Raw genomic sequence first — 26,905 nt, 5'->3', positions numbered from 1 at the left:
CCCCAGGCTTACATCTTTCTAGTTAACCAGGAATCTTTACAGCTAAAAATATACTTTTGGAAATACTCTTTTGTCCATTCAGTTTAGTTTTTGAGGACCACCTCAGTACAACTGGTAAGTGATGTTCTGAAAACAGGCAAATAATAATGAGGTGAACACCAAACACTGGCATTCTAAATATGAGCATCAGGTCTGCCTAAGAACACATTGACAAAAACTAAAGTTTGATGATACTGCTCTGAAATCAGGGAATGGGTCAAGACAGACACAGCAACTGGACACCCTGCCTGTTAGCACATGAAAGATAAATATTTCTAATTTCTCCCTCCATATCATTACAAAGAACACAAAAATAGTTGGTTACACTGCAGCACAATAACAGCAAAATGTGTTCTCATGTATTTTAGTACTGATTCCCAGTAAGAAAAAAAGTAGCTCTAGGATAAAAAGAATAACATGAAAAGATGATTCTTTAAAATACAATTTCTGAAACCTATACAAACATTAGCTGAAGACTGTTTTATTCTACCTTCCTTCTCTGCTTTAACCCACTATTGAAGTACAAAAAAAGAGATATTACCATGGCATTTTCTTTGCTTAACCATTATTTTGACAAGTTTCAGTTCATAACAATACTTTCAAGAAGAAAAACAAAACAGCTTCTCCAGTCTGCACATTGTCTACCGAACAACACTGAGAACCAAGTACTGTAAGCTGAATATTGTTTAAAACTGCAATTTCAAATTAAATTCTCTTCAAAGAAACGAAAAGAATGCTGACAAAAAAGTGTCACTCAAGGTAAAACGCTGGTATCAGTTCTGTGAGAAGCTGTCAACCAGAAAGTAACACAAGTATAAATATTTGGTCTCTGAAACAACTTATGGTAAACATACAAGTGCTAAATCCATATCAGACTCAATTTTTTTTTTTTTTTTATTATTCTGCATTTCTAGTAGTGTAACTAGGAACAGAAATATCATTTGCAAAGAGGCAACATTGCATGACCTTCCATATTTCATCATATGGCAAACAATTCCAGAGACATTTTCAGTACAAGTATTCCTCTGCCTAAGCTGGAACATGTAACATACGGATAAAGTACATCTCAATGACAGTTGATCAGAAAATTTGTTGGAAGCCATGAAAAAAATCCCTCTGCAATGAATCATATGAATATATACATTTATTTCTTGAAAACTAACCTTTCTAGTTAACACAGGTTTTCCTTCTGCAATTCTAATGTTTTGTTTCCTTTATCGATGGAAGTTTTCTATTCCTTTTTTTTTGTTTTCCAAGCAAAAGAAAACAATCAGTCTTTCAGTTGATTTTATGTGGTTTTCAATCACAACTGGAATCTGCCATTCAAAGAGAAAGGGTAAGAAGGAAAAAAAAAATTGGCCTGTGCAGCATGAAGAAATGAAAAAGTATTTCAATGAAAAGTATGTAAGCATGTAAGAAGCAAATTCAGGCTAAAATAGTCTAATACTCACAGAATGTGACAGGGATATTTCTATTGACTTTAGTAAGCTATGAATCAAGAAATAATTATACCATTAGATTACTGAAAGAAAAATAACAGTGATTTAGGGAAAATAAATGGAAAAAAGGAAGTAGCCCTAGAATAACCCATATAATCTGATATCAACCTTGGCTAGGTGAAATTACATTTTTCAGCATCCTGTAATGCTGCAATTATCAGTATTCACATGCACATATTATTATATACTTAGCGGCCAAGATGGATGATTATTGCACATTATAGACTACTGATAAAATAAATTAACCGAGAAATGTTATCAGAGAGAATATTCACGACAAATAAACCAAATTTCTTCAAAGACTTGCTGCCCAGACAAAGTGATGACTCACACAATAAGACCTGGGGATCGACAGACACCCAGCCCTGGCACAGCAAGCAGCCACCCCACAAAGCTGACAGAAGAAAAACATAATAAAATGGAATCTCTAGGAAACAGAGCAAGCAGCCACAGGACTCTCTGTCTCTTAACAGGTATCACATGTGCTTGAGCTGCTGCTCACATCAGTTATGCTGGAAAGCAGTGAAGCTAAAAGGGAACCTCCAGGAAGGTGGTCACTGGCTGTCAATGCCATGATTTTACTCCCCAAAGTGCCACATGCCATTTCACACTTCCACCCTAAAACCCAGGAATGCATTTACTGAGAAGTGGCATGCAGTTTTATCAGGGAATTAGGCTTCTAAAAGCTGTGCAGCTCATTCAAACACAGAAAACTCTTTGTTATGCTAGTCTTTGGGGAGGGTTAAAGCACCTGCTTTAGAGGAATACAGGGTCTTTTACACATATTTAATTATATGTAAGAAAGACAGATGAAGGTCCTCTTCAAGCTTAGTGCCATGGTGAGTGCACAGTCATCAAAATTCCATGAAAATCTATATTAACAATAATCCCAGGTAATTTAAAAACATGAAGCTCAAAGCACTGGAGAAGACATTAAAGACATAAAAGTATAATAGTAATAAGGAGCATTAAATACCAGAAGATAATCATCTTGACATCATGCATTTCTTTAACATTAAGCCTTTTTACATTGGGACCATTTTGAATAAAGTGACCATAAATCTGAGTGAATGTTCCTTTCCTCTGTCCAACCCCCAAGCACTTGTGACTCCCCCTCCCCTTTTATGCCAGCACATTTCAAACTACGTGGAGAATTTAATGAAGGAACTAATGTAGCTGAAACACATTTCTTTGCATTTCTGTTGTGGCTTCAGTTCTCTTTTTGAATTTAATCAGCACCTAAATTCCTTCACTGTACTTAACTGTAACTGTGATGTACTTCACTCTCACAAAAACACATACTAACCTCTCCTCACATCTTTAATCTGAAAAACATTTATAAGATGCATTACAGTTAATATCAGTTAATATAATAACTCTCACATATAATCTAAATCTTGTCTCATAAATAGAAATTGACGCTAACATGAGAAAAACAAACAAAAATAGCACAGAACTTGAAACTTTCAGCATCCACAAACAGGAAATGTTTAAGATGATGTTAATTAACTGAGTGAATTTGCTGAATTTGATTGAAGGTTAACTTTCAAGTTTTAGCTTTAGAAGAACATATTTTTGACAGATCATAAATATGGTATCAGTAATATAGCAACTTAAGACAGATCACAAGACTACTATAATTTATAGACTTTTTGCACATTTGGACTGAACTGGACCAAAAATAAGGTGAGGGGAAGGGGGGGGGTATGGGAGGATGAAGTCCACTTAATGCATGTAATTGGTCAATTAATTTATCAACTGGGAAAAAGTACAATGAAATAATGAAGGGCATAGTTAAACTATCCAATTTCTTTTGAACTTTATTCCCTGAGTGTGAAAAATCTGCTTCTATGAAATCATGCTAAACTTTCAACTGCAAAAAGGAGCCAATTTCCAAGGCAGTGTTTAATTAATTTATGGAGGTACTGCTGTGAAAGTTCATTGAGACAAACACTAAAGCTGTTTTTTAAAAGGGTTGGATAATTTTCTGATGATAAACAACAGTGGCAGCTTTGTAAGCAAAGACAATGATTGTAAGAGTAATTAAATCTCACGCTTCAGGGTACAAAATATAATCCCTCTGCCCCAAGTCCAGCATGAACTACTACTAATAGCATTTTCTTCAACCCATACATATAAACTGTTAGCTCAGCTGTGTTATTTGGCCACCTTTTAATCTGTAGGCCACCACCAAGAAAAATCCATGGGTTAATTCAGTATGGAATTGGGTTTGTTTCCATTTTTTAAAATGTATTTGGCACTGGCAGTGTAACATGTATGCATTATTTCTTGCTTTAATATTTTTACATCATCCTCTGTGCTAAAACAGTTCAATAAACTAAAACTTTAGAAAATGTGAATAAGAGCTATTTATCCAGGGAAAAAAAACCAAAAAACTGTAAAAAGGAGGTAAAGTGGAAGGAAGGACGGACACAAATGTGGAAAGTCACAAAATTCTACAAAATTTACTGTCCTTTTTTTGACCACATATTGAGCAGAAAAGATAATGAGTCCAGATGACACATCTCATAATACTTCACAGTAAGTCTCTTACAAAGATAAGAAAAGTTATTATCGTCTTGTACTTAGTCATAAACAATTGGAGAACTTCAGAGTTTTATCCAAAAAAATATGATGTCAAATCCTCATCACTTTTAGGCACCTATTTTCATGAATATACACACTAAAATTAAAAGAGCAAATGCAGTTTAACAATATTGCTTGAAACCACTAAGCCCTAGAAGTGCACATTCCCAAAAATGGCAACCACCACTCCTAAAGGAAATGGTGAGAGAAACAGCACAAATACAAATAAAGTAGGAAAAGTCCCTGCCATGCTTCGTTATGAGAATTTTTCATCCTTTGCAGTGCAGAGATTCCAAGGGCAGCCTGCAAAGAACTGCCACTGGAGCTGACCCACACCTGAAATCCAGGTGGCTGCATCATGTGTTCTTCCCTCATCACCACTGGTGAGGCATTCATCACTAGGGAGTGAAAGCTGAAAATCCCTGACTCCTGAGACGCCACTGGACTGTGTCAGTGAGGCTGCTCAGAGCGGGCACAGCGCTGCTTTCTTTCCAATTACTGCCCAGAGCAGCCAGGAGAGAGCTGCTCACTCTGAGAGCGAGGCCATGTGCTTCCTCAACCTCTGGCACTGTCTGCTCTCACAAACAAGTGACAGCAGCAGCACCGACTACAAACAGTTTGCAGAGCCCCAATAACAAGGGCCTGAGTAAATGCATTTCAAGTTAGATTCAATATTCTCCCATGCCCCCAAGGCTTTCAGAAGTTGCCATCCGCAGCCACATCAGCACAATGGGCCTGAGTTACTCTGTCTGCACTTTCTGTACTCTATAAGTTATATCTGTATTCAGAGTTCATATAGTAAAAAACAAACAAACAAACAAAACCAGAAACAAAACCACAGAAACTCAGCTTCTTCCTGAGGAATTTTCAACTCAACTACAGAAACACAACAAAATTAGAAAACTAAACCATGAGCTTTTCTGAAACAGTTCCTTCAATTTTTTCACTCGAGAATTAAAAGCAGTTATCTACAATACAAACAAAATATCTAAAATGCAACCTCCCTCTTCCTGTTGAAAGCAGTAATGATAGGTTCAGTTCTAACAGATTAATAGTTATCCCATCTATTTGGGCTTAAGAGTGACCTTCAGAATTATTAACAGACCTATATAAAAGACGTTTTTCAGCAGACACCTGATTCAGAGCTTTGTTCACTCCAGTCACGGGACTGAAATTCAGGAGCTTGGTCAAAACATTTTTTTGTTATAGCATTTGTTATTTCATTTCATTCTAGGGATCATAAATTATTTTTATGTCAAATGTAGAAGAAAAACATACATACACTTATTTTTAGCATTTAGTTTCATATATCTCTGACAATAGCTGCATAACTTAAAATGTTTTGACCAGGAATTAGACCAGATGACTCAGAGTTCTATTCCAACTTAAACTGTTCTGTGACTCTGATGAAGTTCCTGTTACAATTCAAGAGGAACTTCCTCTAATTTGTAGGTAGGGGAAAAATCTTTTACTAAATCAGTTCGTAGACATGGAAAAAAAAGTAACATCAATTTACCATTAATGAAGAAAAAAAGGAACCAGGAAATAAAAGTGGATCAGTAAAGTGGGACTAGCTCAGAGTTTTTATTCTTGCTGCTCTTAAGGATGTGAGGGCTGCAAAAAAATAACCAGTGGGCAGCCAGCAGGGTGTGGTAGAATATCCAGGCTGTGCTGTGGCTCATCAGGAAACACTGCCATCCATTAATTCTCACCTGGGTTTTATAACCCCTTTTAAAATCTAAGCATTATTTCTCTCCTGCACTAAGTGTGACTGCAGACGTGCCAGCTTCAAGCCTGGCACAATAACCCAGGGCATGGATTCTGCTCACTGGCTGAGGGCATTGGAACCATCACTGCTGGCTGGTTCTCTTCCATAAATACATGTGCTATCATGGAATCCTTGTGTGAGAGAGGAGCTGGGTACTCCAGGCAACCCTCACCTCAGAAAATGTCATTATCATGGGCTGCTCTTGCAGCAGATGGAAAACTTTCTTCAGGAGGGCAGCTGAACACTGGGACAGGGTGCATGAGGAACTTGAGAATCTCAGTTTCTTGGAGACACTCATTTTACATGCCATGAACTCATTTTTAACCCTCCTCAACTTCACCTTGGGTATTTTATTAATAAATTATATATCGGGTACATTGAAGCACTAATAGGACTTTTGATCACAGTAGAAAAAGAATAGTTTATCTTTGAATACAATTAGAGTTCTTCTAATATCTACTAATTGTCATGATTTGTGGACACTTAGAGGGGAAAAACAAAACTACAGCCATTCCTGAATTACACTTGGATTTAGAGATATTATTCTTGATGGAATTAAGATTCGGATAGGCACAGAGCCTCAAGTGGGGTTGTGTATAAAAGGAATCTTCCCCCCTCTGGTGGCAAATTAAGAATTTTTATAAGAAGCAGCCTTTTCTCTTGAATTACAAACAGGTTATTAGATAGATGATACACAGTTTCAGTAGATTTGAAAGAGATAAGAACAGTATTTGCTCCATTAAATTGTAACTATGTTCTCCATGGTTAGAAGTTTTAAATTGCTTATTCATTTTACACAAAATTGCAAACTGGTTTATGTTAAGAGTGATTTATGGTACTAACCAAATACTGAAGCATCTCAGACCCAAGAGTCTGCAAATCTGAAGACCCAAGAGACTGAAGAGTCTTGCAGGGCCTTTGCCATCTAACTGTTCCTCAGAGTAGCCAAGTATAAAAGGGTGCTAAGAATCCATTTTGGGCATTGGTAGGGGAGAATTCTGCTAGAAAGATGGTAAGACTTGGCCAGGAAAGCTCTACAGCTACAAAGGCCTGAAACAGTTGCATTCCATGGTGTAGTAAAGAACAAACAAAGCAAACTCCAGCAGTGTTTACCTACTCCCCCTGCTGTAATGGCAAAAACTCTGTTATTCTGTCACAGCAGAATGTACTCTCCACTGTTTCAAAGGCTGACTGATCCAGCCAGGCCACCTCAGATACACCCAGAGACCCTTCTCATGCCCCATCAGGAGCAGCAGCAGCCCAGAACACAGCATTACTTAGCAGTGCCTTTTATTAGCAATTTTACAGGAGGTTATGCTCATCATCAACAATACGTGACACAGACTACTCAAGTATTTCTTAATGTTTCTGCCAATGCTTTTACTAAGACTCATCAATGTACTTAATTTCCACAGCCACTTAACAAGGTCTATGGTATTGAAAATGCCATGAATTCTCTCCCTGTTGTTCCATTTCTCTCTAAAAATACGCTCTCCTGACACACCCTCTCTCCCTAATAAATAACATTCAAGTTCCTGACCTTCAGGGCTGCAAAATGTGCATTGCATCAAGCCACATGTTAGATCATAGGTAGCAAGACTGTGTTTGTCTCCCTATGTAATTGCAACTAAAAAAAACTCCTCAAAACAAGCAAACAAACAAAAAAAACCCCAACCAAACAAACAAAAACAAAAAACCAAATAAACAAAAACCAACCAAACAAAAAACAACAAGAAAGCAAACAAAAAACCCCAAACCAACCAAACAAACCCCCAAAAAGCCCATAAAAACATGTAGTTTTAAAGGAATTTATAAGAGCAAGAACAAGATCAATAGTTTATGTTTGAGGTTATTAAATTTCTACTAAAGATCCTATTCATCAAAAACATCTACACATGTATTCCTCCAATTTTTAATCCACTAAGACATATATGGCATATATGGCACTGTGTGAGTAAGTCAGGAAAGCAAAGAAAAATATCCCTGGAAATGGTTATGGGTGGCAGCTTAACACTGATATTGATTAAGCACCTGGAATATATTGGAACCTGACAGAAAAGTCTCCTGACTGTAGAAATCGATGCAAGATGAATCTGCTCATTTTCTTTGCAGATTGGGGAATCGCACTGCTGGGTGTGAAGACAGGCTCCCAGCACTGAGCACACCCTGTGTGTCTTTCTGGTTGTGCTTCATCCTTGTCCTGCTCCTTCCTCATCCCCATCCAATGGAACTCTGGCTGCTCTGGAATGAGGGGCCAGGCTCGGAACCTTCTGGGCGAGCAGGATGGAAAGATGTGGAAAAGGGAGCACTGTGCGTTTATGCTGCTCAAACTCGGTCACCTCACCGAGATGCCTGCCTTTCAAAACACCAAACAAAGAAACAAACCCCCAAAATACCAAAACCAAAGATGTCTTAATTAGTGGAAAAATGGAGTCTCAGTTTAGGCTTCCTGTCCAATGTGCCCTTCAGAAGAATCTGTCTCTCAGTCTATTAAAGGATCTCTTAAAACTCGTGCTTATGGGGAGGTGGCATAGATAGATATTTCCTCAAATGGGCTTTTGACACTAAATTCAAGGGGGTTTTATTATTTTATTTTATTTTTTTAAGGCTCTGAGAACTCCATCATTCAATACCAATTTACAGGAAAGAAGAAAGAACTTGCAAAAATGCCTGTCACAGGGTCTCCACATTAAACTGCAAGAAATGCATGCACACAGCTGAAGTGGTTGGTTAAAATAGGCTGCAACTTCCTTTATTATTATTTTATTATTATTTTATTATTATTTTATTATTATTTTATTATTATTATTATTTTATTATTATTTATCTGCAATTAAAGACAGTTGTCTTTAAAACAGCAACAAATGGCTGGACTGTAAACTGGAATTTGGATGCTCATTTCCACGTGCAAAACAGCAGAGGGTAAAGATCTCACTATGGTTACAAATCTTACTACACTGAGCACTATAAAAACATCAGGGCATAAAATCCCTGTCCACAGAACTCTTAATCCCTGTTAAGAACTGTTAACACTGCACAAGAGCCAAGTCATCAAGAAAGTTCTGTAGGCCCTTGGCACATGTTTCTTTACAAGAAAGGAGCAGAATATATAGAATATATTGACCAGGGCAATGAGAAGGGTGTTTCTGAGAAAAAAAGGAGTGGAAAACATCAGGATTGCTATAAAGCAAAGCAGAGAAGAACACAAGAGGAGAGAGAATATAAGCAGGATAAATATGGCTGAGGACATTCTGGTAAATGGGCTAGGGGAAAAAAAAGCCAAAAAAACCCTGACTCAGTAGCATTCACATCCAAGAGTGAACAAACAAATGAGAGTTAATAAAAACCCTTAATGAAATCCTGGACTCAGGGTAGATTGAACAATGTCTGGAAGATCCTTTCAGGCTCCAGCAGCTCACCTCCTAACCATGTTTCTGAGAAGTCTGAGCCCCTCCTGAGTCACTCTCAGTGTTTTTTTCTTTATTCTTCTTGGGAAGAACAAGGGAGAGCAAGGTAGAAAACAGAGGTCTGAACAACATGAAATAATTTTCCACACCATTTTTACTTAGCTTCCTGACAATGTCTTCAACTCTGATCAGAGGAAGCCAGGGCAGTATCAAAGCATGAAAACACCAATCATGTGTTCAAATATGACCTTTTCTGTGTGTTATTGAGGTGATTTGGACACGTTGTACAAATTAACTTACTGAAGAGGGGTTGTGACATTCTTAAAACTTCTGAGAAATTGTGCAAAAATAATAAATACAAATGTAAGTGGTGGTGTTTCCATATTTTCTAAGTCAGTTTTCACCCAACCCATGTATTAAGTGTGAAAACCACAGCCAGCATGCGTTTGCTTAGTCAGGCTGCTACTACAAAATTATCAAAAGCAACAGACACAAGTTCATCTTTGATACTAATCTGCCATTTCTTTATTGAAATTCTTTTGCATCTCTTCATGAACTATCTTTTTTTTTTTTTTTTTTAGGCATGGAAAAGAAATGTTGAGTAGAAATTAGGAAAAACTCAGGAAACAGGTTTTACCTTTGTAGATGTTCTGTCTTACATAACAAATTGTTTCCTGTAAGACTGCTTTAACCAGCTAATATTTGGAAAAAAAAATATTATATTAGCTAAGAAATAATGTAATAAAATTGTGCAATGATCACCACAAGCACAAAACACTAAGGACAGATTAGGCTCCTGTCAAGTTAGGAGGCAGAGGAAGCACCTCCTTGAAAAGATCTGCACAGATCAGAAACCAGATAAAGGTCACTAGTCCCAGGATTAACAACTATTGAGCACATCCCCATTTTGTTGGTCATACTTACTTCCCTGCACAGCAAGCCCAAATAAACACATTAGTAACACTTAAGATTTTTCTAAATAGCACATAAGAAGGAGGTAAGAAAAAAAGTACACTTGTTCTAGAAATACAAAAAAATTTATATGGATTTTTAATTTAAATATTTGTTCTATCAAAAAAGAAAATGTAGGCCAACAAAGGACAGAATTATCAGAGAGCTCCCCTTTTTCTTCAGCTCTTTTTTTAAGAGTTTGTCAGTTTTTCATTGTACACTCGCTCCTCCTTAGACTCCTATTTGTATTATTTAATTTTTCTGCTGGCCTGTAGATAACAAATCTGTTGTCAGCCTGCTTGCATATGTCCATCAGATATGCACAGGGAATAAAATGGTTACAACAGGAGACAAAGGGCTATTCCTTTACTCCTGCCTGACAAAAATCAGATTTGCTGGAAGCTGAAGCCAGCTCTACCACTTACAGTGGCAGCAGGTTGAAGAATGCTTTCTATTTACAAATATTATTCATAGCACAGAATGTGTTGTATGATGGATCTTTCTAACTTTAAAGTGGCTAAAATAAGCTGTTGCACTTAGAAAAACATAATTTGCCAAATCTGATATTTTAACTATCTGCAAGAAGGAAAAAAAAATTACGTATAGGAAAAAAAAAGTCTATGAAATTAAAAATGTACTTAACACTACCCTTGAATATTCTGCATTTCTTTAATGAGCCTTTCAGTGACTGCTTTGCAAGGCATAGAACATGGAGACACCTGGAAGTTCTGCTTCATAAAGATTAACACACTGAAATTCACTGGACCTCCAGTGACTAAAACACCATGTATTCATTAAGTATCACCATAACTTTACAGGTGGAAGCTCCTCTCACTTCACCTGCAGCACTTAGTGGGCAAGATTCAATCAAAAGCTCACATAAATATGCTTGCAGTGACACTCAGCTTTGTGCTTTCCTATTAGTTTATTTCCCATCTTGATCAGCATTTGTAATGCACTTCTGTCACTTGCGTGAACACAACACCCTGTAATAACACTGACTGTGATGGATACTTCTTCATATGGACTTGCTATTATGCAATTATTTATTTATGATATACTTTTATGAAAATCACTATTTCATGTATGAATATCCCTAAATGGTCCCCATATGCAGCAGTAATTATTTATGATGTTTTGAGGAATTATTTAATATCTGCACTCAGCCAACTAATTTTTATGAGACAAAACTCAATGCAAGATGCAAAAAATGGCATCCTGAATTTGTCAACTACACTGAACTGATTGCAAACAAAGATATAAAAAAATATAGAATATTTTTTATAAAATAAAAATATATATAATTATAAATAAAATATATAAAAAATAACAAAGATATTAGCTACCAAAAACAGAATATGCAAAGCTGTTAAATCTGAGGAAAATAGTGCACACACACTCACTGACAGACATTTACAAAACAATTAACAGGTATAAGTGAGTGGCACAAATTAAGGACCACTAACAAAGACACTGACAGGTTACCTACTCAGGAAAAGAAATCCATCATAGGACTATTCATTTTCAGACTCTGATGTTTGGAAATTTTAAGTTATTCTTGCTTCCTAAAAACCATATGATCTAAAATACATCCTCACCATTCTTAAGGGAGCAAACAAGGATCTATTTCTGTTTCAATAAACAGGTGGAAAATTTATTATCCTCAGAATAACTACAGTCAGCAGTATTCATGAAACCATATTCTGAATTGGAAGGCTTTTCATGAAAGAAAAAAGCAAAATAATTTAGTGGCTATAATCACAATAAGTACCCAATTCCATCATTTTGTTATATATCCCCATCTGAAAGAGCAGAGTTACAATTCAATCAGAAAAATGTAGGCACACATTATAAGAGAGGCACATTATGGAGAAGCAATGAGGAAAGAAATAAAACACATTGTAGTGCAAGAACCATCAGCCCTAAAACAGCAGTGGGGACATGAGCAAAGCACAGAGAAAGGGTTAACTAGTGTTAGAGATGGAAAGCCCCAGCCAGGTGGAGGCTGAGGAGCAGCTTTCAAAGATAACAGCATGGAAATGTTGCAGAGGGGTGTGATGGGTGTCCCTGCCCTTCTGACAGACAGAGGAGCTCACACAGCACTAAGCAGGAGCTCGACCAGCAGTGCTGTAAACAGTGCTGGCATCACCTGGGCCCAGAACTGAACTGCCATGCAAAACCTGACTGACACCTCTGCAGAGCAATTTGCAGCCTGTGCCAACACAGCACTGGCAGGAGGAGTTCAGCACCACTGGAGCTCAGCCCAAAGGGGAGAAGCTGCTGAGAGAAGCCTGTGTCCGAGCCATTGGACTTAGCAGCTGACCCAGGAGAAATGGGCAGCAGCCATTCCCTGAAGCAGGAAAACCATTTGCTGCTGCCATCTGTAAGTCATGAGACCCAGTTGTCCCACTGTGCTACAGAAGCAAACAAAAGCTCAAAAGACTGGTTAAGAACAAAGAATCATAGAGAACTTCAGACCAGTAAGTATCCACCGAAGTTAGAACAGTTCAGATGTCACCTAAAACTCGCTCTTCATTTATATATTTGGACACTAGAAAGTAGGGCATGAGATACAAAGGACTCAGGGCTCAGTCCTTAGCAGAAGTCCTTGAAAAAAGACAGAAAATATTAAAATCTAAACCTCTGTAGAAAACAACAAATTGATAAAGGAAAATTTTGTTTGCTGAAACTGTCATAACCTATCATGTCATCCAGATGCTCTGACAATACATGGTTGTGTAAAGAGATATAAACAGTTTAGCCCCTTTTTATGAGCATTTCAAAGACAGGTTTGCAGTTGTTTTATACTCCTCTCTTGCTTGATAATGGTGCTCTTGGTCCTACTGACACTAAACTCCAGAGCTGCCTTTAGTGCAGAAGGGCCAGAGAGCTGGATTGAAATGACACATTAGACTTTATGTCTCTTGTCAAATATGCTCTGTGGAGAATAATATCGCAGACAGCAGAATGGGGCATGAACAATTACATGCCAACTTCACATCCATCACTCTGTGCCCGAATCTGCAGCCGAGCTCAGGTGTGCTGAAATCTCTGCTCAGCCACAGCAGGCACTTCCACCTCCAGGGAGTTTGTGGGTGCTCCATCATGGTTCCACCGTGCAGGAAGGGGAAAAACCCCTGTTGCCCAGGTTTAAGCAGCTGCCTAGATTCTTGCATGGGGTTTTGGCCTTATTTCAATGTCTCCTAAGAAAGAATAAAACCATTTTTATAAAGTTTGTTCCATTCCTTTAGTCCTTTTCCCAAACTGATTTTCGGTGTGTTAAATATGAAAAATAGTAGCTCTGCATCACTGAAGATAGGACACTGGGATTTTAGACAGGAAATTTTATGGGTTTTATGAAAGGCAGGACATTAATCAGTATAATGATGACATTTATTCAAACAAATGACCATAATACAAGGCAAATGTATTAGCCACCTTAACGAGTAAGATGAAGGACACCACTGAATAACCAAAGATATGCTTTGTTCTTAAATATGATTGCAGGATAAACTGTTCTCCAAGGAAAAGACAAATGGATGGATTTTCCAGATTCTGACACCATAATTATCTTTTATACCTGGTGTCTGAAGAATGGTGAGATGGGTTGACCCCAAACAGCACCTAAGCCTCCATCCAGCTCACTCTTCCCCAGCAGGATGGGGGAGAGAAAAGGACAGACAAAAGGAAGAAAACAAAAACAAACATACAAAAAAAAACCCAAAAAACCAAACCAAAACAAAAAAACAACAAAAAAGGAGTTGAGATAAAGAAATTTTAGGAAACAAAAATAAATGAACCAACCAAACTCCAAATGAATTGGAGAAAAGTGAAAAAACTACAAACCAGGCACTGCTCAGTAGGAACCAACAATCTGTTTCGGTCACAAATCCAAGGCACAGCACCACACAGGCTGGTAGGAAGAAAATTAACTCCACACCAGGCAGAGCTGGTGCAAGGGTCTATCTACAGCCAAACTATAAATCTTTTGTCAGGAAGAAAGATAAATGGAACTAAGAATTACTAAAACTGGAAAAATATCAGAGCCTTAACAGCCAGGCCCCAGTGAAACTTCTCTAATAATAAAGGGACAGCAAGCAAATTAATGGCTTAGAAAGATATTTCATTGGGTAAAAATTACCAAAGGAAGAGGCTATGGTAGGAGGATTTCTCTTCTGTAGAACAAATAATAAGTAATCTGTCATAGTTCCACCTGAAAAATTCTGAATGGGGAAGCCACAGTGTGTATTTTTTTGAGTGTAGAATTAGGCAATGGTAAAATTAGGACAAGACGCAAAAATATTCATTACTGGAAATGAGGCAAAAGACACTGATACACAAATTGAAGGTAACAAACTGAATTACTTATTGGCTTTGATTTCTCGTACAATGTAAAGAGGAGGCATTTGAGACTATAACAGAAATATAAGGTAGCAGTAGTTTACATAAGTTAGTCACTATTGAATAAATCCCATACTAGGAAGTAATACGAGATGGTGATGCCATAATTGTCTAATATTTCTTTTCACAGTTAAAGCCTGAAGAGGTTTCACGTGAAGCCAGAGACTGACAATGAAAGAGTCCAAAATCACTTTTTAATTTTTCAACACTGATGCACAGTGCAAAGTGAAAATCCATCTGATCAGTGGATAGAGATGTGACACCAGCCTGCTCCATAAAGACAGCTGGGCTCAGAAAATTAATTCTACTCTTTGCTTTGCCTCTCACTGACATGAGGAAACCAGAAAGAATGACCTTATTCTAATGGCAATATCTACACCCTCCCTGCACCACATTTCAATATAGAAATGTGTCTCTCCCTTGAGGGCAAAGCCTCCTTCCAGGTGCATGAAATCAATTCAAATCACAACAAATTCTCATCTTAATATCATAGTTAGGCTGTCTGTTTTGTTATCCAAGATGTCACAGAATTATGCTTCTGATTTCTACTTTATACTTATATTTATATATAATTATACTTCTGATTTCGGCTCCTTGCTCAACTCTTCCCAGTGTCTCTTGCCTAAGAGATTCCAGTCTTCTGGAATCAAGCCTTTTCTTCAGTGCTATCCATTTGTGCCTGCACAGTACTCCTGCCCCTTGGCACCACCTTGTACACAGACCTCTAATTATTCCATTAAATCAAACCTTTATGAGACCTAGCAATAAGCTACATGATATATTTTTCAACAACCAGTGCCTGGACACAAAAAAATTTTGTTGTTACTGATCTTTGTTCTTGCAGGTATGACAAAAAAAGAGATTTTTCTCCACTTCTACTTCTGGAACACCACCAGCAGCAAGCCAGCAGAATTTCACCAAGTATAAAATGCATACATAGCTCAGAGTTAGTCAAAAGCCATTTAAATTGCATAAAATTGATATTTTTTTTTTTCCTGAAAGACACTTAGATTCAAAGAAGAGTTTAATAATACAAAAGCTTTGACATCTATTTGCACAGAATAACCACAGGATTTAACAAAGATTGCATTCTCATGGTATACTGTGAATTTTTATCTGATTTTTTCCTCAACAAATTGACTACTCATGTAACAGCTCTAGACACTTGATAGTTTAAGATATTCCTGAGAATACTATTATCATCATGACCTAAATCAGTTTGCAATTAATACTTTTTTTTAAATATATTTCTCTTAAGTGTTAAAAAAATCCCAAAAACAGACCCAAAAAAACCAAAACAGAGTTAACTACTGATATTCTCATAATCTTAGTCAAGGAAATTGAAACCCTAATTTGCAATGGCACTGCCATCCACGGCTGACACCAGGAAACCCAATTACATTTCACAAAATAAAATCCATCCAGCTCAGGAACTCTGAATTCAAAACTATCAGATGGACTTGTTGAGAGCATCTACAGATAACTTTGCTTTTTCCTTCTGACATCAAAATCAACCGGCATCAGATTTTTCTGACTAAGCCTGACATTCCTGCTCAGACATCCAAGGCAAACTTTTCAATAAAAAGATCCACTGATTGAGGATACCCTGAGGAAAAAAAAATATTTATGAGTGACAGGGAGCTGACTGCTGAAAACGTATATCCCACTCTCATCTACATGCAAACACTTCAGAAGCTTGAGGGAAGCTATAAAACCTAGTTTGGGCATTAATTTTGTTTTCTCCTGCAAACTAACTCCTCATAGCAAGCTTGAAATAACAAGTAGGGGTTTTTTGGGTGGTTTTTTTTGTTTGTTTTATGGCAGCCAGGATATGGGGTCCTGGCCAGGCTTGGGCTAAGGGGTCACACACGATCCTCACCTTTTATTTGCCCACCAAGCAAAAGGAGTTTTGCATTCTTCAGCAGCCTTGAGCTCTAACAAATTCCCTTCAGGAGCACTGTGCTTGTAATAAAAAGACTTAGAACTTCATACTCAGAACTAAAGAAGAATTTTTCAGACTAAAAAAATTTTATTACCTGAAAGTTTCCAAAGCCAGTATGAACTTTTACTAACTGAAACAGGAATATTTAACCACCTCAGTCATATAAAATGCATTTTAACGAACCCCTGGAGGAATGAATCACAGCTCTTTGTTTTCCTCCTCTAAGTTGGGGAAAATAATTTTCTTGGAGCAGATCAGTTTCTTCCACTGACAGAGGAAAACATAACGAGGGGCAAAAGAATTGGGCAAACACTCAGCCTCCCTCTGCAAGTGCAGTGAGAGAGAAAGCCAGGTCTCCATTCCCTACCAAGGGAACAGCACTGGCATTCAGCACTGGTCTGTGTGTGAGACTGCTCTCCCTTTGCTAAGTGAACAAAATTGGAAAAGGCATTTAAATTAATGTTATGTCTTAATCACACCATGATTATTAATAAAAAATCGGGTTTGCGCTGACGGAAGGAAAAACTGACATTTCCAGCTCCAGTACTGAACAACTGGACATCATCAGCAAATGATGACTTGCCTCAAGACAGCAGTAGATGATGTAGTAATTTTCATGCCCACACATGAAATTCAATTTGCAAACGGATAAATTGGAAAATAAAAAGAAAAAGAAAAAACAACTATAAAAACAGAAATCTTGGTGACCTGATAATATGGTAATGCTGACCCTAAACTGCTGAAATAGCTGGAAAACAAAACACCAGCTCTGGAAAAGGAGGTAAGGACAATGCTTTAGACACAGGTTTTGACCACTTTATAGGAATAACATTTTCACAAACATTTACTATTAACACATTAATCCAAACAATGACTTTAAAACCAGCAAATCTGCCCCAGAAACTCTGATGTAAAATTGCTGTCAAAATCTCAGGTAAACAATGCCAGGTGCAGTTATGTGAAAAGGCATTTTCAGTTCTAGAAGCAGCAGTTTCAGAAGAACCAGGTTTACATAATGCCAATTTTATTAGGGTGGTGGGAAATATTTATTGTAACCAAATTTGATATAATCATACCTGTTGCCTTGTCTGACATGCATTTTGGACACATTAACACAATTTATTGAATTAAGTGCATATTAAAAATTCAATCACTGTCATACTTCAAATTACATTTTTCCTGACAGATGAGAACAACAGACATCTTACATTTATTCCCTATTTCATCTTTGTCTTCTAAAATTCTCACTTTTTAATATCTGATGTATTCCAGGTGACAATGCTGAAACATTCACATTTGGGAGGAAAGTATTAGGCTGAAAATCTGATATTTTTCTTTGCAGTCTTTGTCTTTTGAACATGACAGACTTTTTATACATTCAGAAAACTACATATGTGCATATATTTATATACAGATATGTAAATACATAAATGTCTGTTGCTCCAATGTAAAGACTTGCAGTTATGAAATTTTAAGAGCTTTCAGAGTAGTGAGTAATGAATTCACAGCTGAACCTTAAGGAATACTTTGTAAAAAGAATTCTGGACTTTATTGATGGGTTTTATGAAACCCATTAAAGAGTGAATTAAAAAAAAAGAAATAGAAAACTTTTTTAATGTTTGCTTTATATTTATAAGCTATTAGATATCATATAGGCCTACACATAAATTGGCAAAGCCTTGTGCAATTGAATTTTAAGAGGTTATTTAAAAGAGTGTAACAGGAAAACAAGCAAATTTCTTATTAGTCATAGCCAAGTTACTTAGAGAAATCCTTTCTTATATAAGCAAGATTCTCTACAGCACTTAGAGACTGTGTATAAAATAAGATGCTAATAAAAATAATTATGGAAATTTATTATAGGTATATAAATATTAAATTCAGAATACTCCTTTTGCTTCCTAAATCAAACAAACCCCAAGTATTTATTACTTTAAAAACATGAAACTCACTCCCAATCCCAGAGAAAATACTTCCTTGTCAGGGCCTTAATTTCTTACACATTTATCTTGAATTCAGAGGGCCACTGAAGAACTCCAATTCTTCCCTCTGAAAAAAGCTATTTTCTATCTGTGGTCTTCACAGACAAAAAAAAAAAGTGTGTAACTACAAGGTCTCTCTGTCCTCAAATTTCCTTTTTGTCCTTAGAAAAATATTTAAAGAAAAATTTCAAAAAATCTGGACTACTTAATCAATTACTATTTCTTCCCATTTTGTTTTAATTCCAGTTTGCTCCAAGTTTTTGAAGTCTAGCTAACATAAATTTCAGGTTTTAAAAACAAACAAACAAAAGAAAACTTTTGTCACCCCTTGGTTTTTCACTGCTTCATTTCTGTGTTCAATTTTTTGGTTTTTTTATAGTGATTTTAATCAGAGCCTTCTCATTTCCCCCCAGCTCTGCGAGATCCTCCTGTACTTAACAGAGGTCTCCTGTGCATTATCCCACCCACAAACTCATATAACACGAGTGAATGTAGCAGCTTTAACCACCTGTCTCACCAATCTACCTCTTTATTCTTGTTCTGTTCTACCATGTCCAAATTAAAATCTCATTAGCCTCTTCCTCTGGCCTTTTGTTATGGATGTCTAGCATGAATTTCAGATATATTACAGCTCAATTGAAGCTTTTAATTCTGTACCATCCCTTCCTCTACACACCTCTCCCCCCCTTTTAACATCTCTTTCATGAATACTTTCTATAGTAATAATTATCTGCATCTCAGCCTTCTAAACTTGACTTAAATCACTATATTTATTATACTCTCTGGTAAGTCCCTCATCATTTTGGTCCACAGATGCTTCTTGTATAGTATCTCTGAAATATAGCCCTTCTAATCTTTTTAGAGAGAGAAAAAGAAAAGGAAAAAAAAATTAAAAAAAAAAATAAAAAATAAAAAAATAATAAAAAAGAGAAAGCTTATCCTATCTTCTGCATGGCTGCATTCCTTGTTTTGGCCTAAACAAGTGCAGTTTTCCTTGGTTCAAATCTGTTCCAGATGTGGCTACCACCAGAGAAAAGATTTATCAGTGCAGACAAATACTGCAATATCCCATTAGCAGTGGCTGCTCCAGTGTGAATCCTCTGGATCACCCCAAGGAATCATCACACTCTCGCATTCTAAACCCCTCTACAGCTATGTAGAGCCCCAAGGAATCTCACCTGTGCATCAATGCATTTTAAAAGACATTTACATCATTTTCTTTATTGCCTAAATGTAAGCTTTCTTCATTTTCTCAGCCTTCTTGTCCTACCCCTTTTCTACCTGAACATTGATACCAATTTCTGCTTCTCAACCAAAGCTGGAAGCCTCCAAAGCCCATTTTAAACGAAAGGGCAATTCTACAAACCTCAAGTGTTGGCAGCCCCTTAAATCCACCTTCCTCACGCTGCCAGGATCACAACAAAGGCTCTTACAACACTCAACCTGCAGCCCACTGTGCCAAACAGGACTTCAACACCATCTTACTGACTCTATTTCTCTGTTTGATCTTTTCTTTCTTTTTTTCTTTTTCCCTTTATAGTTACCTTTTCTATTCCTGCAAGACACAGACCATCTATTAACTTTTTGTGTTTATAGATCAAGTAGTACAGCACAGTCTTATCACTTACATAGTGAATAAATGGAAAATATTAATGTAAATTAACTAAAAACCTGACTGTGGAAACAACTTTCTTAATCTCAATAAAAATACAGCCAGTCTGAGAAACAGCTAGAGCATGACTCGTATTTCACAATCACTTTTTTAAAAAGAAAAGCTATATCAAAATATTAGGCACATCTGTATCAGAAAGAGGCAGGTGAGGGCAGGAAGGTGGAAAAGGAGAGTTTTACAAAATCAGCATTCTTCTGTAACAAAATGATTCTTAAATACTTTCACTTAAAAGCTATGTCTAGCTGACAGTGTATTTAACAGTTAATATTTATGCTCCTAGGAGAACTTTCTATCCCAAGGAAGAACAAAAAAAAGAGGTTCTTTGTCATGTATTTTATATTCTGGTCTCTTGATTACTTAGACATTCAGCATCCATAAACAAGCAGTTTATCCATGAGATCAGCTATGTGACACCAAAATTAATGGAGCCCTGAGAAATATCCGTCCCTCCCCCCCAAAAAAAGTTGATTAGCATGCTTATACATGGCTTAAAGGAAAGCAGACAAATTGTACAAGAACACAAATGTCTCTTAAGGCCTCAATTTCTGCAATCGTATGGTTGAAAGCAACACTGTATTTTTGGTAACTCTGCTGCTTCACAAAGTACTGCTCATTAAGATACTAGCCTAAATCTAATAGCAGTGACAAAGGCATTATTTCAAATGCTGTAACTGAAAAAGAAACAAAAATAAAGCAGCAACTTAAACCAGTAAAGGACAAATTGATTCATAAGCCAAAATACCCCCTCATAATATATCAAGACACAATTTCTCATTGGCAATGCTATCCTTTTATAAGTCTGAGTAGACAGAGAGATCTAAAAACATGTCTATCTTCAGCCAAACTATTCCTCAAGTCATTTAAAACAGCAAACATGCAAAGACCTTGCAGCACACTTACCCTTTCAGCTTGTCCTAACTCTGCAGCCCAGAGCTTTTTATGCCAAATGGGACATGGCTTTGCTTTCAAGAGGTACCCTTATAGATTCTTTTCACTTTCCTGCAGATTTGCTGCTAGAATTTATAAGTAGCACTTCAAGCCTTTTCTCCCCCCCATCCACACTGGTTTAACTTCTTTATGATGGCAGATAATTGTTTTGGCCTTAGGCAAGGAATGTGCTCTCTGCTTAGGAAGATGGCTGCACAGCATCTTTATAAGGGAGCCAAATGAGGAAAAATGGGATAGTTGCAGAACACTACATTTTTTACCTTATCAATTATTGAGGAAATATTCTTCGATTTAGTATGGTAAGAATACTAATAAGAGGTCAAAATATAATATAAGGCTCTTGGTATCAATGGGGATAAGAGTCATGATGAACAAAAATTCAAAACAAATGTTGCTTAATGAATATGGTAGCAAAACTAGGATCAAATTAACACATAAACCACAGAGAACAAGCATTGCTATTAAAAGAATAAAAAAAAACCCTGAAATGAATCCAAGTAATTGAAAAACTGAGGTAAGTCTATCTTCTGTACAGTCTATATCTTCTTTCTTACTGAATCATAAATGTATCTTTTTTTTTTTTTTTTACTGTGATTAGTATAATCTGAGGTGATACAACAAGAAATAAGTTTATAAAACATGTAATACCATTTTAGCATGGATTAATGGTATATGTTTTATAGAAACATATATAAAATTTAAAACATTCATCTGTACTGAAATTATGTTATTCAGTAACGAGGACAATAATCTAATTGATTCTCAAATCCTGTATATCTGAAAAGGCAGGCTTAAAGATTTTTTAATCAAGAGAACAGAAAAAACAGATACTTAAAACCTTCTTTCACAAATGAAATTGAAGGTGGATTTTTAAAAGCTGAGAGGTGGGGCCTCTGAAGGCAACTCAAAATTGTGTACTACTTTATTATGCTTCCTCCTTTTAATATGGTATCAATAACTGTCAGATAAAATGGATTTTCTTTTTTTTTTTTTTTTTCCCTCCTGTGTTGAACCCAGAATGAGGGGGAAAAATCCTGATCACAAAGCTAACACATAGAGATTGAAATTCCATAAAGGACTAAAAGCAGTAGAAAAGAAGCAAAGGCAAAGACAGTCCTTCTCATCACCTTAAGCAGTTCTATCATAACAGCTATAATTCTTTTTCCTATTTCCCATATAAGTCTGTACCTCCCAAGGACAGCAAATATCATTACAGGAATACTTGAGGGAAATCTCTCCACTGATACTAATGTTTTCCTTCTGTAATGGAAGAACCAAAACCTAAACTTTGCAATGGTACATTAGAACACAGCCTTTAGCTTTCCTCTGCTTCCATTATTTTCTTGTTCCTTTTTTTTCTCCACTCACTCAGTATTCAGAACTCCTAATGTTACTAAAGTAAAGAAAAATCAGTTTGACTTTACTCATAAACACAACATTAACAGAGATTTTCAAATTTATTTCCAAGTTTGTTAAAATAACTCATGAATAACGGTGCTCATGAAAAGGTTAGTTAAAAATTCATTGTATTTTTACAATAGTGGAGGCTACTCTTAAATCTCTCAAATGCTTATTAAAAGCCTGGCTTTTTTTGGCCAGATTTTTGTATGTTTTCTCTGTTTTTAATGCAGAAGCTTTTAAATATAAAAGATGGAGGCTTGATTTTCAACAGAATAGAACCCAAACAAGTCATTGTTAACACCAGTTCTTCTCACACCCTTTCTGAACCTTTTCCTGTAGAGGCAAACTGGGAAATGCCACACTGGCAGCAGCTGAGGAAGCAAACGAAAGTGATCCTTTGGAGATTTCTGCTGGCAGCTGACTGCTCCATCTATTTCCCAGCAGTGTTAAGAGCACAATATGGCAGCAACAAAACAGAAAGTCAAAGATGTGGCTTTGCTGATATTGCATACTTTATACTCAGGTCAGAAATTAATTTATTTTTTTTGTGTGTGTGTGATTTTTTTGTGTTTTTTTTTGTGTTGATTTTTTGTTGCTGCTGTAGTTTTGTTTTCCAGAGAAATTTGGTTAACAAGTTTCAGATTGATATTTAAACAAGTATTTCTGGTTTAGCTCTTGAGAAAGAGACAAAGATTTACAGAATTCCTGGAGTTCAAATCTCAGACACTTTCTCAGTCACATACATCAAAACTATGATATACCTGGAGTATTTACAAGTGTTTACACAGTTTTCATTAATTCCTGAATGACTACATAGAAGCTCTAGTATTTAATAAAGGTATACAGTGAAATCCAAGTGGCTGACATATAAACCTCCAGAGGCACTACTAACCTGAGGCTGGCAGGCATCTTCTCTTCTGCTTTGGCTGAGTGACCTTTTACTTGACCTACAAGCATGAGAACACCCAGGAATATCAATGAGAAGTGCAAGAAGCCAACTCCCTCCTACGCTGGTTCCCTGGGCAGTGGCTGGTGCAGAAGGTAATGTTAAACCCAAAATTTACGCTTTGTTTTCTGGATATTTGCATTTGTCTGCCTAAAAACTGACAGATTTATCCCCTCCTGCCTTATTTCCCCCTCCCTCCAGGCCTTTTTTTTTTGAAGTCAGGTTCTTCTAAAACTGCTGTACAGAGAAACAAAATATTGACATGGCTGCCTGATTGCCATGGAATTACTCCACAGAGAAGAATTTTGTATTAACATTCAACATCATTTTAGCTTTAATATTTTGTGGTTCAGTCACTAGACCTTGCAGTTTATTGCGTCTGTGAACTGCATTTTCTTCTGCCAGAAAATAACCTTCTATTTAAGGCACTTGAGGTTGGGCAAAAAAAAAAAAAAATAAAATCCTCAAACAGATTTCATTAATTCAGGCAAGAGAAAGTTAATATCCCATGACACAGCCGATTTGTTTGTAGGGGTGTTAAATGCATCATTTCCCTAATAAACTAAGCCACCAGAGGAATGTGTAGAAGCTGGTGTTCCTTCCCTCAGCCCATAAAAAAAGCAGCAGTGTTTGCCAGGTAAACTCTGAGGAAAAGCAGTCAATGGATCACACACTGATAAACCTTTTTATGTGAGGTAAACTCATTGGTATCTCGATAACAGGAAGAGAATATTCTGTTTGGAATCTTTTGAATGGTCCCTTCTGCAGGACCCAGAAGCACAGTCCATTTATTGTGCCCTCAAAAGAAAGAGCCTGTTCTACCAGTGCATTATCTGCACTACAGTTTGAGCATTCAGAATCCCTGCATTCCCACGTTTATAGGGATTGCTTGAGAAATAATGGTTTTCATCTTGCTGATCTTTATGGAGTTTCAACTTATCATCTAATCAGCACTATAAAGAAAACAAAACCAGTCATCTGAACAGCACAGATATATGGTATGACTAATTCAGCTTTCAAAAAAAGCTATGCAATAGATACAGCTGATAATATTTGCAGAAAGGAATGCACACTGACTTGTGTTATGGGTAGGAGATGTGCCCACTCACCTTCACATACTCCAAAATAAAACAGATTAGGTTCTTACTCCACAAAATGTTCCATTTAAGAACCACATTCCCTCCTGCATGCCATAGATCAACTCACTTCTGCTCTATCATCACTGTCCAAGAAGAGTTCAAAAGCCTGAAAAAATTTCCAAAGTGTCCCAGCTCCTCCTATTGGTACATTTAATTCTCTGAGGACTCTCTATTAGCCTTCTGGCATGGAAAGCCAAACTTATTTGTTGGAAATAAAAAATCCTATAAACTGAAAGCCCTGCAGACCCTACACTTCCCAGTTGTTTTCCTAAACCACTGTCCTTGATCCCTTTAATGTGACCAGCACATCATCCTGGTGGGAAGATCACCGTCCTTCAAAATGCTGAATAAATGTAAGATGAAAGCTAAATATTTTTGACATGTCAAGACGTATTTCAAACATAATTAGGCAAGACAATTGCCTACTGGATTACCATGGATGTTAACATTGTCACTGAGAAAAATCTCTGCATAAATCAGTATAGAAAATACCAAGCTTTCTGTTTTCATCCATTTTATCTAGGGAAACACACAGATATAAAAACCATCAAGCTTCCTAGAGTCTTATGCAGCCACTTGAGTTCTCTGCTGAAAAAAGAAGCAATCCAGACCCTTAGATTTTATTGAACAACACCTGAAATACAAATCCAGCTGCCTAGCCAACTCTCAATTACCTTGAACATTTATGTTTCACTGCAAATGCCCATAAAGAGCAAAATTATCTGCCCTTATACGTTCTTACATCACCTGTAGCAAAGGACCAGTCTCAAAGAAGTAAATAATTTTTTGTTAGGTAAGATTAGACTCAGAAACTATTCAGATTCAGACAATGGAATGGTGGGCATATTACTCAAAATTCAAGGGACTTTCACCTACAAGATTATTAAATTCCACACGTCCTGACTCCTGGACCAATGTTGCAGATAGTAATATATAATTTTTTAGGGAGTTGGACTGGGAGGGTTTACAAATGAAAAACCAGACAGCCAGGTTCCTTTAAAAAAAATAAAATAAAATAGTGATGAACCATGAACATACAGCTGTGCTTTCCATTAAGATCTTAAGCCACACAATGGTATGACAAGAATTAATTTGTCCAGCTGCAGCTCACACCCCTTGTGAGAACTCCAGACTATCAGCAGAGAGCCACCTCATGTCCTGTGGCATGACAAGGATCACAACCCACAGACTCCTGTGGAATGAAGCTGACAGGACTGCATTTTGCAGCAACAGCCTCAGAGCTGGCCTGTGGCACAGCCAGGACAGCTGCAGGCACAGCACTCCTGCCCAGTGACCCCTTGGATGGAGGTGTGTCAGCACGCAGGGAAGCTCAGTCCAGGCTCCTGAGGTGTAAGATACAGGAGGGAAGAGCACAGTGGAGAATATTGCCTTATGAGTTGCTGTTTCTTTTCTCAAACTTGTCAAACCACAGATTTTCACTAAAATGCACTAATGTCATCATGTTCAAGAGAACCAGGAATTTTTACTTTTTGCTCTCTGCAAGGTACTTAACTGAACCAAGGGATTCTGGTATCTCATGATTGCAGGGACTGGACAGATGCTTGTATACACACATTGAACAAACATTTTGGTTTTAAAATATGTATTTATACATGCTTTATGAACACTAGCCGTGATCGGCATCTAATCTTGCTTTAGCTGTATTTGTCCTCCTTTCACCTACATGGCAATCAAAAGAATAAATTTATCAATGGTGTTGCAAACCACTATATATTCTGAAAGGAGTGAATTATTCAGCTGAATACTAACATAGTTGCCCATGAAAAGTGTTTGACAGAAGTGTATGATCTGCAGGGCAGCAATCCAACTTTTAATACTGCTGTGTTACCCAGGCCATAAATATTTTTCTGACACTGTCAGGTTTAACATTCAGCACTGCAATAATTTCTAACCTAATCCATGAACAGTTTAAAGGATTTGTAGTCTCTTAATATTTCATCTGCTGCAATTATAGTTGTTTTAATGTGCTATATCTGGTTCTGCAATACAGTAGGGTTCTTGTTCTCTGGAAAAAAAGTGAAATAAAACAAAATCCCCACACAACAAAAAGCCTAATGTACTTCAAAGTGCAAATCAAAACTGCTACATAAACGAAGTAAATATTAATTATGAAATTGCTGGCTCAAATGGAGGAGGACAATCACAACTTTGAAAAAATAGTCCAGCTTCACAATTATTTCAATAACCACTATTTACCTGACTA

General features: G+C 36.9%; 1 protein-coding gene across 4 annotated transcripts in view; it reads right to left on the bottom strand.

Moving 5' to 3' along the window:
- CADM2 (cell adhesion molecule 2) overlaps positions 1-26,905 on the bottom strand; it is a 571,255-nt gene that overhangs the window by 210,754 nt on the left and 333,596 nt on the right. Inside the window, exon 1 of one of the 4 annotated variants that reach the window (XM_088051668.1) lies at positions 21,148-21,211. The exons of 2 other annotated variants lie outside the window; for them this stretch is intronic. The gene's annotated coding sequence lies outside the window, so the exon portion shown is untranslated. Of the gene's footprint in view, positions 1-1,202; positions 1,227-21,147; positions 21,212-26,905 lie in introns of those variants that run through there. One more of the 4 variants, XM_088051669.1, reaches the window with a different exon arrangement.

This window comes from Pseudopodoces humilis, chromosome 2, assembly GCF_049639895.1.
Source record: "Pseudopodoces humilis isolate 2021_Gansu_Grassland_sample_001 chromosome 2, ASM4963989v1, whole genome shotgun sequence".
NCBI lineage: Eukaryota > Metazoa > Chordata > Aves > Passeriformes > Paridae > Pseudopodoces > Pseudopodoces humilis.
The sequence above is the reverse complement of the archived record's forward strand: the minus strand, read 5'-3'. Positions and strand labels throughout refer to the sequence as shown.